The 13133-nt window shown below is 38.0% G+C and overlaps 1 protein-coding gene across 3 annotated transcripts in view; it reads right to left on the bottom strand.

The window, feature by feature from the left end:
- Positions 1-13133, bottom strand: part of DLGAP1 (DLG associated protein 1) — an 859965-nt gene that overhangs the window by 573192 nt on the left and 273640 nt on the right. The window lies entirely within an intron of this gene.

Genomic DNA, 13133 nt, shown 5'->3' with positions numbered 1-13133 from the left:
AGGCCCAGAGTCATGGGAGGTAACTTTTCCAATCCTATCACATGCTTTATGCTGAGCTCTGATTTTTCTCCTCTGAAAGTTCACATAGAAAGGGACTTGTGTCACACACAAAAATGATCTGGTGTTGAAAAGTGTAGGTATCAACAGAATTCTGTTTAAGCAATATCATTTTGTGGACCTAGGCAGCATATTAAAAGAGTGTCCATAGGGAATGAGAAAAATAGAGCTCAGTAGTAAGCAGAGACAGAATGACATTCAGAATTAAGAATACTGGTGTGAATAATTTTTTTTACCTCCTAATTATTTATAGGAATTACAGTACCTGAATGAATATGGAATTCATTCACGGAAGAGGAACTGGAGGCCCAAAGAAGTGGTGTGTTTTGCCCACTTTTATTCAGCTAATAGGCACAAAGGCAGAATGGCATTCCAGAATCCCTGCCTCAAGTTCAACCCCTTTAGAAACCCATAACACTGTATTTGTTTCCGAAAAGAACACTTGGCATTCAAAAAGATCAGGGCTAATACAATTCTCTGCAGAACTTCTCTGAGCAATATTTTGAGTCTGTCAAAGTTGATAGGTTAACAGTAAGATGCTATGAGTGATAAAATGGAAGAACTACAATAACACAACAATATCATGTATTTTCATAGGACATAAAACATGTTGGGAATATTATATTTATATATGTATTTCATTGATCCACATTAGAAAAGACAAAAATGATTATTATTGATAGCTTTCAGGTATGAGTCCTGGTTTATATATGATTATTTTATTGAATATTTTTAATATTCTGGTACACCAAACGAACTCTGATTTTTTTCCCCTACATGTATGAGAAGTAGATTACTCAAAGAGACCACAAAAAATGTTTATTTTTAAAACAGAGAACTGACTACTTGTTTGTTCCTATTATTTATTGAAAATCTATTGTGTGCTGGATATTATTCTAAATTTCCTACAGAAATAAAATGAAAAGATTATGGAATTTCTCAAAAACATACCCAGATATACAACAAGAAATCAATTTTAATACGATGGGAATGTTGTGTAAGTTAGATAATCATAATGTAAACAAATATCGCAAACACTGGGAGGTGTTTCAAATATCATCTAGTCTAGTGGTTGCCAAGTATGATTGATCATCACGATTGAATGGAAGGCTGCTGAAAAATACAAATTACAGAATGTCATGCAAGATCTATTAACATTCATTAGTAGAGTCGGGGTAATTGCATTTTGAACTGGGCCCCCAGTTCATTCTCCCGATCGAGTTGGTTTGGGAAACCTACTGATTCTTGCCTCATCTCCTTATTTATATGGAGAAGGAACCTGAGACCAGGGAATGACTTGCCCAAGGCATTTACTCCTTGGTGACAGAACTGAAGTTAGAATGCAGAATTTCTGGATTCTCTAGTATTTTATTTTATTTTTATTTTCTTGTTTTCTTTTACTCCAAGGGTTTTTCTTTTCTTTTTCTTCTTCCTCTTTCCTATCACTAAGTAACCAATATTTAGTCCCTACCTCTAAGAACAAGTGTGAAAGTAAAAAGAAAGGAACAAACAAAATCAACAAAAAGCTAAAATGGGAATTTGAACTAAGCTGTTTGTGTGCTTTCCATGGTTCTACTGGGTTCTAGAATCATCTGCTTTCAGAGTGTCTGCTCAGCCCCTTTCTTTGCATTCCCCAACTTGCACAGGTGTTCTCTGTCAGTTGTCAGTAAGTCATGACCCCGGCCTTGCTGCTTATATGGGGAGGGGGACCTCACCTAGGCTGGGCTTCTAATCTGGGACTAGGAGACTACAGTCTCAGGTGAAACAGTTATGGCTGGAGTGTGGTCACCTTGTCCCTTATGGGCAGAGGGAGCAAATAATGGTAATCCGTGGAAAAGAAAAGTGAAAAAGTCACTCATGCAAGGTGGAGTGAGAGCTCTCCAAACTCATTCTGCTTCCTACTCTTACTTTTTTATTTTTTCCTGTGGCTTTCATGAGCTCATAAAGCTTTATGACACATTCTCCTTGATATTTTTCAAGTCACTTAGTTTTAATTTTTTGACTCACACTAGCTCAAGTGGTTTGATTCTATGACTCTGCAGCCAGAGTCCTAACTAATACAGCTCCTATCATTCTTGTCATGTAAGTTATTTTATAAGCCAGTCACTTTAGTTACGTCATTTTAAGAGGTTCATTAAAAAAAAAATATTGGCTGAGAATATGGAGAAAGGGAGAAGGAGACTGTAAATGCATCATATTTTATGGAATACTGATATTTTCATAAACTACATATCTTACAGTATGATAAAGGGAAAAAGGTCCAGATCAGAGAGCTCTCTCTTAATCTTAGTTCTGCCTCTTAAAGGACTTCTGGCTTGTGAAAGTTACCTAGCCTCTTTGAGTTTCAATTTCCTCATTGTAAAATAGAGGCAAGGAAACCTTAGTCAGGTTAGTAATAAATAGGAATAAATGAGTCCACCTGTGTATTCATGTATTCACTCATGTCCCAAAGATTTATTGAGCATTTATCATTTGTCAAGCACTGTGCTCGGTGCTTGGAATAATGAACATTTCATTTTAGCGAAGGTGAGTAAGTAGAAAGTAAACAATAACCATGGTGAAGGAATAAAGTAGAGAGTATTTTAGAATGTGAAACATGCTACTAATGTAAGAATAATAGACCAAATTACGGGGGATCGGGAGTGCATGGGTTGGAGGTTATTAGGAGGTAAGGGGACCTCACTAAGAAAGTAAGATGTGACCAAACACTAGAAAGATGTGAAGGAGTGAATCATGTGCAAGAGAAAGGTGTTCCAGGCAGACGGAACCACCAAGGTTAAGGCCAGAAGGTGGGAATGTGTGCAGTTGTTCTTGGAATTGTGAGGTCACTGGGGATGGAGTGAAAGGAGAAAGGGGAGATTAGTGGAAGAGAAAATGGCAGCGCAGTGGGGAGTGAGTGCTGTGAGGAGGTGGAGGGAGTGATGGATCAAGGGTGGTTCAGCTCCTTGGCTTTTACTTTGTGTGAAATGGGAGCCACTTCAGGGGTCTGAGCTCAGAATTGACATTGCTTATGTTTCAACAGGTTCATACTGGCTGCCAGTTGGAAATGGACCACAAGAGAGGTCAGGATAGAGGCAGGAGGAAAGCTTGTAGAGAGACGCCCCGTTGGCTGAAACTCAGGAGGAGCTGGTGAGGAGTGGTCAGACAGATTCATGCTGGGGTTATTTTGAAGTGAGAGTAACAGGATGTCCTGATGTACTGCATGGAGAGAAAAGGGGGAGAGAAGGATATCCCCAAGGCTTCTAGCCGCTTCTTCTAGCCACTGGAAGAGTACATTCACCATCACTTGAGATGAGAAGGGCTGTGGCTACAAAAAAGCTTTTGGGGAAATAGGATGAACTTACTTTGGCCAGACTGATTTTGAGAGGTCAATGCCCAGTGGACTTGCCATGCAGGTAGTTGGTCAGGCAATACTAGAATGTGGGAGAGAAGTGTGGCTGGAGTTTACATTAGAAGCTTCCAGAAGACTTTCTGGTCTAGCATACGTGATGGCTGATATTCCTGTTGCCACCTACCATAGTGATTACGAGGAGGTTAAACAAAATAATATATGGAAAGCACAATGCCTGGTACATAACAGGAACTCAACATATTGTAATTTCCTTCTGTCTCCCACCTTTATTTCCAAATATTTAGTTCTCTATTGACTATAGGATTGAGTCTGCTTTTCTGTGAAAAAATCAATTTTCCACAAGACATAATAAAAATCATATTTTATATTTGGGCAGCCCTTTTAAAAATATAGCAAAAATAATCTTCTGATAAAATATTAATACTACTACTCAATAAGTCATGAAGCAGAACTTTCAGATAGCAAGGTAAATTTTGATTTGGGCACGAGCTGAAAGATCTAAAGAAAAAGTGAAAACAGGACTGAAATAATCCATGGACCTATAAGTCCCTCAACGTCTCCTAAATCTCCCTGGATTTTTGGCAATGATAACAGTCTTTCAGGATAAAGAAGATGCAGGTATGTGGGAAAGGTGATTCACTATTCAAACTGCAGGCCCCAGCGTACATCTGAGGAAGTTCATGTGCTTGAAGGCCCATCTGGGGACCTCTGGAAATTCTGAAAAGAATTCTCTAAAGTCTAAAAGTATATCTTTAAAATAGGTTTCTTGATTTATAAATGTGTCTTCATTTTTTTTTAATTTTCAAGATTTTATTTATTTATTTGAAAGAGAGAGAGAGAGCGAGAGAGAGAAAACACGAGGCAGAGGGAGAGGGAGAAGCAGACTCCCTGCCGAGCAGAGCCCAACGTGGGACTCAATCTCAGGCCCCTGGGATCATGACCCGACTCAAAGGCAGACACTTACCCAATTTAGCCACCCAGGTGCCCCTATAAATGTGTCTTCACTTGAACAATTTTAACCTGAAAACCATCTGAGTTTGAACCCTTTTTAAAGGATGAGGTTAATAAAGACTTGGGAGGTGAAGTGGCATGTCTGAGGCCACAGCTAGCCAATAGCAAGGCCAGGACTAGACCTAGACCCCTTAACTCTCAGTATAGCTGTTTTTCCACTCAGTTTCCCATCAGTTTGTTTTGTTTTGTTTTACTCAATTACCTCTCGTACCTAAGAAGCAGTGCCATTTCTGTGAAGTCTCATGTCTTATCTTAACATTTTACTGAAATGTTATAGTCCATAAAACATTGTGTTTGTTTGAAGACAAAGTTAAACCATCTATCTGCCTCCTGGGCTCCTCCTTCCTGCAAATGATGAAGTAAAAATTTCAGAAGAAGATCTGAATTTCTTCTGACTTCCTATATGTCTGAGACAGTGTTCATGCACATAAAAAAAGGAAGACTAGCCAGTTTCCACTTTTGCAAATCATGTTGCTAAGTGATGTCATTTGTGTATTAAAAAGAACAAAAACACACACAAAAAAACTTCAAGGCAGGGCTGGATGCATGAGTGTGCAGCCTGTGCAACTGCCCAGGAGCCCATGCTCAGGATAGCCCCTTGATTTAACTTTTTTTTTTTTTTAATAATTCGAACCAGTGTTTTTGGGGTGAAGGCCAATGGGGTAGTGGAATGTGTGAGTGAGGAGGGGTATCTGCACCATATGCATGCCCCCAGCCATCATTTATGACCTCATTTTCATATAATGTGCATAATGGTGAATTCTGGTGGGCCCACAATTCCCGGAAGTTCAGCAAGATTTGGCGTGAGTGAGGTTAAGTATGCTCTAAGTGCGGAAGCTGACTATCCCAAGAGGCCATGCTCTCCATGGAAGCCAGAATTTGCTTTGAACTTCACAAGAAGGCAATTGTATTCTAAAAAACATAGATGACAACCAATGGGGTTTAGGGAAGGCCACCCTGAAATATTGATTTGGCATATTAATTATCTTGAATTAAAGTTCCTTGGGAAACAGTCAGTACAAGAAGGACGCTCTGAGACTCTTCTGTTTCCTGAAAGCAGAAAATAAATCTCCCATGTGAATGATACCCTTCCTGTACAGGAGGTAAAGAGACATCCTTACCATCAGAGACAGGGAATTCGGAGAAGGCTCTATCAACAAACCCTGTTACTTCTTCACTCATTTACTACCCAAAGCCTGACCCTCTCTTTGTCAATTTTTCACAAACTTGTTGTTTCTTTGTCTAAAACATGTAAAAGCTGCCTGCTTTAGTTTCTTCTTTGAGTCTCATATTTTTATGGGCTCCTGTTTATACGAAATTAAATTTGTTTTTCTCTTGCTACTCTATCTTATGTTGATTTAATTATTAGACCAGCCATAGAAACTAGGATAGAAGGAGAAAAAAATTTTCCTCCCCAACATAAGAAATCCTATCATATCCTTTATTTTTTGCGTTTCCCTCCTTGAATAGCAGGCTGCTTATGGTGAGAATAAAGACATAAAAAGAGAAAGAAAGGGAAAGCCATAGTTCTTTTTGCTGCAGTCCTTCCTTACTCATCAGTGAGCCAAAGGGAGAGAGTGTTGGTATAATGTGCATATATCAAGAAGAGAAATAAAAATGGCAGAGGTTTGTGTAGTGTTTCCACCGTTCTAGTAAGAATAACATATATATGCATGATCTACGGCATACAAATTGTATAATTTTGGTGATTCTGCATGTAAGTTAAATAATCCCATATTTGCATTATGCAATACAAAGAGGAATAGTAAAATGGTAATAATTTAAACTTTTTTTGGAACTATATTAAATAGTAAATAAAAACCACTACGATCAGTTGAGAGAGTGATGGCAGAAAAAAGGAAACAGTTTTACACTTTAGCACATTCAACAACTCTAGTCCTGCTTTCTGAACAAGGGGCCTGCATTTTCATTTTGCTCTGGGCCCTGCTAATTCTGTAGCCATTAACATTCACCCTGTTGTAATTAACTAGCACAGACTCCAGTAAGTGCTTCAAGCAGTATTAATTTACGATTTAAGTATCATATATAGGATTTTTGGAAACGGACAATCTGCTTCTGAAAATCATAGTATAATTACAAACTGAATTAATCTAGTCTCTGTTCTCATCAAATCTCCTAATGTCTTCTTTTTCCTTCCCAAATAACTCCTTGGATATCTGACTAAAATTCCTAATTTGAGCCAACCCACCTCAGAAGTCCCTCATTTTTTAATTTAAATTAATTTCTAATTTAATTTAATCTTCCATTTGAAACTCCACTGACTTCAAGGTCAAATCCTCAGTTGGTGAAGAGAAAAAGGTCAGTGATAAAAGTAATGTGCTTTCAAGTGTGAGTTATTCAGCCACCTGACACTTTTGAGGGATATTTAGATTTTAAAGAAGCACTTAGTTCAGTCTAAATGACCTTAATGTGTAAGAAACGATGCTTCTAAAGGAGGAAATTTGTATTACTCTTTGCTAAGAGGGCCCATAGACCCCAATGCACTTAAAAGAAAGAGTCATGTTCTATTTCTCAACAACCACACATGATTTTTTAAAATGAGGTAACTTATGGCCATATGTATCAAGATATTTCCAATTAAAAAAGTCTTTGCCATCACGAAATATATAGACTTATTTCATGTCTCTTTAAAGCTCCCCAAAAGGAAATGAACCTTAAAGCCTGTAGAAGACACAGCCTCCCTTTAATTGTCTTTATGAATTTGACCTCTGTTCTTCCAATTCTGTCCTATATTAGTCCATCTGTGGCAACTTTGCCCCTTCAGGAATTTAGCTAAAGGACTCTGTGCAGAAATTTTAAGGCATTGCCCCCTCCCCACCCCCCACACACAACAACTCACTTTTCTACGGACAACATGATTTTGGGCTCCCTGATGAACAGAGGGTGGGTAGTGACTCATTGAGCTATCACAGCTGTGGCCCTGGTACAAAAAGATTGACAATCTATTTACAACTTTGAGATCACTATTTAGAAATATCTTTTAATCCATGTGGTGGGAGATTAAAAGACCTCTTCCCTTGGGCCTATCTTTTTGGTTAAAAAGAAGGCTCACAGCCTGAGAATTAATTGGAGACTGCTATATTTTTTGTCAATGACCTAAGTGGGGACTTTCAGCATCTTGCATCTGTATAGCCTTTTTCCCCCAATAATCTCAAAGCTTTAATATGTTTTCAAGTAGTTTTCTTTAAAAAAATTACAGTAGAGGGGTGCCTGCGTGGCTCAGTCAGTTAACCGTCAGACTCTTGATTTCAGCTCCGGTCTTAATCTCAGGGTCATGAGTTCAAGCCCCACACTGGGCTCCACACTGGGTATGGCGCCTATTTAAAAAAAAATTACAGTAAACTGCCCTAACCTCTTTGGCTCTAGTGAATTCACACTGCTTTCCCTTCACTCGTTGGGCTGAGTGAGTATTCCACATCTCTTTCAATTCCAACCTAGCCCCCCNGTAAACTGCCCTAACCTCTTTGGCTCTAGTGAATTCACACTGCTTTCCCTTCACTCGTTGGGCTGAGTGAGTCTTCCACAGCTCTTTCAATTCCAACCTAGCCCCCCTGGATGGACTTAATGAAACACAGCTAAGAGTGGCCACATTCACTGACTGCTTACTGTATGCCACCATTGTTCTAAGATTGTTTCATTTAAAATTCTCAATAACTCTATGAGGTAGGTGATATTATCATCACCATTTTACAGATGAGAAGAATGAGATGCAGAGTTGTAAAGAGATGGACCAAATTATGACGGCTGGTCAGTAGGGGGCGGCACGACACAGGCCTGCTGTCTGTCTTGGCCATGCACTCTCCCACAATTTCATCTCTTAGCGCTTGTTTCAAGCCAAATACGCAGATTTCTTTTTCATGAATTCATTTCACTCACCTATCTAATTCATTTATATCAGCTGGGCTGTAAGGCTTCCAAAGCTTACCACGTCCTAGGAACTTGAAATAAGTTGCTTCATTTAGATATTATTATCATTACCCCCTTTTACAGATGCCAAAATTGAGACACAAAGAGATTTAAATTACTTGGCCAAAATCTCAGAAAATTTTGGATCTAGGATTTAAATCTAGTTCTTTTTATCGTGATGTTACATTTCACTCTTCTGTGTCAGATTTCATTGTGCTCATTCCTAAAAGTAAATTTTCTATGCCAAAGTACAGAAAAGCCTTATTATTATTATTATTATCAAGCTGGTGATGAGTTCAATGGTAGAGCCAAATTTTAGTAGCCAGAGACCAGAGTCTTAGTTCCAAGCCTGGATATGCCAGTTGGCAACACTGGTTCCATGGCCACAAACTATAACTTTGTTTCCAGCCAGTCACTTCCCAAATGGATGCTGCTGAACCCGAATCCATGAATGATACACATTTAAGTATGGATTGAACTTTATCATTCATCCAATCTCATCGCTTCATTTCATAGATGGGAAAAGCACAGACAGTTTAAGTAGAATACCTGAGATCACACGGCAAATTAGTAGTAAAACTGGGACAGTAATTTAGATTTCCTGACACTAAATCTGAGGTCTTCATCCCATCAACAAAGGCAGCCTATAATGACTATTTTTTCAGTGCCTTAAAAAACATGTCCAGGGGTGCCCGGGTGGCTTAGTCAGTTAGGCGTCTGACTTCGGCTCAGGTCATGATCCCGGGGTCCTGGGATTGAGCCCTGCATCGGGCTCTTTGCTTGGTGGGGAGCCTCCTTCTCCCTTTCCCTCTGCCTACTGCTCCCCATGCTTGTGCTCTCTCTGTCAAATACATAAATAAAATTAAAAAAAAAGAAAGCATTCATACTTTCAACAGATATTGAGTGGCTACTGTGTTCCAGACACTCTTCTAGGCTGCTAGGGACAGGGCAGTAAACAAAGATTGCTGCCTCCGTGGAGCTTTACAACCTGGCACTGTGATGGTAAAATGTCCTGATGTTTTAAATGAGAAAAATGTCATATGAATTTGAGTTATTTTAAATTTAATCATTGAAAAAAAAAGTGGTTATTTAAGAATCACTGGCTTAAAATATGGATGATCCCAAACTATAATGTCTCATAGATAGAAGAGCTTATTATTACATATACCAGTTCATGCATATGATCAAAGCCCAGTCATTACATAAACAGGGGCGGCACGGGTTTTCTGGTACCCATGGAAAGATGGTGAAAGTAAGGAAGGTCCATGCTCCCAAGCAGCTTAAGCTTGAGATGTAGGAGTCACATAGATGAGGGGAAATGCTTTCCCCTCAATTTAAACTTCTTTAAGCAAATTCCATAACATTTGAAAAATTATCTTTTACTCTGTGACAGCTAAAAGTCATCCTCTATAGCTGCTAAGAATTAAAACTATAATTAAGTGAATAATCTGAAATCCCAAAACCCCAGTTACATTTTCAGAAATTGATCTATTTCGTCTTTTTTAAAATGATGCATACCATATTCTGGGTCACTTGTCCAGTGGCAGAGAAATAACAATAATAAAATGTAAGTTTGCCTCTAAATCAATATACGTCTGCATCCTCTTGCCAATAATTATTATAATGAAGTAACAAAATTGAGCTCTTGGTCACAAAGGCTGGCTGCATTTGCTATTAGTCTGAAGCAGTCACCCTAAAGCTATTTCATAATGGAAAACACAGAGCAATGCACTTTAAAGTACTATACTAAACCTATTCTTTAATTATAATATTTTGCAATGTCAATACACACCATTATCTGCAATAACCAGGGTTTTTAAAAATACAGTTATGCTTTGAGCTGATAACAAACTATGCGTTAGTGTCTTCCAAGATATTAAATGCTTCATTCTGACTCCCACTTAATAAGTATGTCAAGTAGATGTAGCTGATATCATGTCTCCTGAAGACTCTGCTCAATGAAAATCCAGCAATAGGAAGACATAAGAACCCAAAATATGACTTATCGTTACCAAATTAGAACCACCTCTGCCCATAGACTTAAGTGCTGAACTGCTAAGAATGCATTGCTAATATGTATATATCCACCATTCATAACTTCTGAGAGGTAAATACATAAGTATTCACACTCAGAAAATATTCTGAATGACAAATGTTGGAGAAAAATCTAAAGGTTAGCAATTAGTTGAATTACTACTTTTATGGTTCATACCTACGTTCCTCAGGTGCCTTTAGTTTTTAAGATTTTATTTATTTATTTGAGAGAGAGTGAAGTAACGAGTGGGGGGAAGGGCAGAGGGAGAGGGAGAAGCAGACTCCCTGCTGAGCAGGGAGCCCAGCTATGGGGCTCAATCCCAGGACCCTGGGATCATGACCTTTGTGGAAGGCAGACTGACTGAGCCACCAGGCACCCCTCTCATGGTGCCTTTAGAAGACCCAGGAAGGAAAACATGTTTTACCTGGGAAGGTTAGCTAACCTACATGAAATTATGCCATGAATGGTACGGTTTCCCAATAACGCCATTTGTGGTAACTTAGTTTCTTTGGTTTCCTCTCAGGTTACTTCTGTAGAAATAAATTGTGCTAAAATACAGTGCAATAATGCTAGTTTTCATGATAATTAGGTGAGATAGTCTATTCCAGAAAATCAATACAGGCACACAGGAAGGACCCTCTTTTTATTTCCTTACCTCCGTCATGGATGGGAATTATATAAGGCCATCCTTAGAAAATGCTGTGAAGGGGACTCATTTGGTTTTCAGCACCTTGTGTCTTTTTTTTTTTTCCTGAACACCTATTTTCCATTTTTATATCTTTTTTCAGATATTGTTATTCAAGTTTCCTTCATTAAAACTCTAACACTTGGCAATAAGAGGCCCAGTCCAGAAAGCCACTTTGTCCCTGGCAGGCCTCAGACCTCTCCCTTCCTGAGAGGCATGTAAAGTCCTGGCTATCAAAATCCATTCAGCTCCCTTGGGCAGTGCCAGCAGGGGCCACTGAGAAAGCCCAGCAGCATTAGATAAACCTCGCAGACCAAAATAACAATGGAAAGGCACTGAAAAATAAACTGCCATTGGAAGCATGGCCGACAAAGTAGCCATTCTAAATCTGTGACTGCCTATGACAATGAAAAATTTTAAATAGGACCTTGGGTCTCCTGACTTAACAAAATGTCCAGGATACAATAAAAGATCACTTGCCATAGCAAAAAAAATCAAGAAAAATCTCAACTTAAATGAGAAAGACAATCAACTGATGTTAACATTGAGATGAGTCAGATGGTTCAAATATCTGACAAGGACTTTTAATAGCCATCATATAACCATTTCAACAATCAAATACAAAATCTTTTGGGATATATGAAAAAATAGAAACTTTCAGCAAAGAAATGGAAGTTATAAAAAGAACCAAATGGAAAATATAGAACTGAAAATTATAACAGAAATTAATAATAATAACAACAGTAACAATAATAAAACCAGCTTGGTGGATAAACTCAAAAGAGTCAAGAGGACAGAGGACAGATCCATTGAATCCACCTAATGTGAATAACAGGGAGAAAATAGGGTATTTTTAAAATGAACAGAAACTTCAGGTGCCTGTAGGACAATAACAAAAGATCCAACATTCATATCACTGGAGTCTCAGAAAGAGATGAGAAAAATAATTGCTGGATAATTCTCAAATTTGATAAAATAGACATAACCACAGATCCAAGGAGCTGAGAAAACTTCCAGTAGATAAAAGCCATAGAAATACACAACTATCTACATTATAATTGAACTTCTGAAAATGAAAGAGAAAGAAAATATCTGAAGGCAATGAGAGAGAGACAAGCATTTTGAAGTATTCAAACACCAATTTGAATAATAGCAAATTTCTCATTTGAAACCATGGAGTCCAGAAAGAAGTGGCAAAACATTTTTTCAAATGATGAAGGAAAAGAAATGTCAACTGCAAATTCTGTCTGTATTCAGAATAACTATCCTTTAGGAATGAAGAGGAAATGAAGGCAGTCTTGTATAGAGAAAAATTAAAAGAATTTGTCACTAGGAAACCTATCCTTAAAGGCTGTCTCGAGGAAGATCTTCAAAAAGAAAGGAAATTAAAACACACAAAAAAAGTCTTAGCACATAAGGAAAGGAGGGACAAGGAAAAGAGCAGAAAGCCAGATAGATATAATTCTTTTTACTTAAGAGTTTCATAAGTTAATTTGATGATTGAAAAAGAAATAGAATAGTAATCTGATACTTAAGAAAATGATACCTAAAAGTGTGGAAGGTAAAGGAACTTAAACAGAAGTGGGGCTTCCATACTTGAAGTGGTAAAATGTTGGTACCAGTAGACTGTGATAAGTCACATATATATGGTTGTAATACCTACGGCAACCACTATGAAAACTATGCAAACAGGTACACTCCAAATCACTACAGAGAAAGTACTTTCAAATCGTATATCTGATAAGAGATTAATATCCAGAATAAAGAAAGAATGCCTACACATCAACAATGACAATATAAAACGACCCAATTACAAAACGGGCAAAGGAGTTTTTCAAAGAATATATACAAATGGCCAAAAAGCACATGAAAAGATGAACAGCATCATGAATCATTAGGGAAATGCAAAACAAAACCACAATGAAATATAATTTCACATCCATTAGGTTGTCCATTATAAAACAAACAAAATAGAAAATAACATGTGTCTATGATGATGTGGAAGGATTGGAACTATTGTGCATTGTTGATGGGGCTCAACAACAAAAACAAACAAACAATCCAAT

Source organism: Ailuropoda melanoleuca, chromosome 14 (genome assembly GCF_002007445.2).
Source record: "Ailuropoda melanoleuca isolate Jingjing chromosome 14, ASM200744v2, whole genome shotgun sequence".
Classification (NCBI taxonomy): Eukaryota; Metazoa; Chordata; class Mammalia; order Carnivora; family Ursidae; genus Ailuropoda; species Ailuropoda melanoleuca.
Note: the sequence above shows the minus strand (reverse complement) of the source record. Positions and strands in the feature narration are given on the sequence as shown.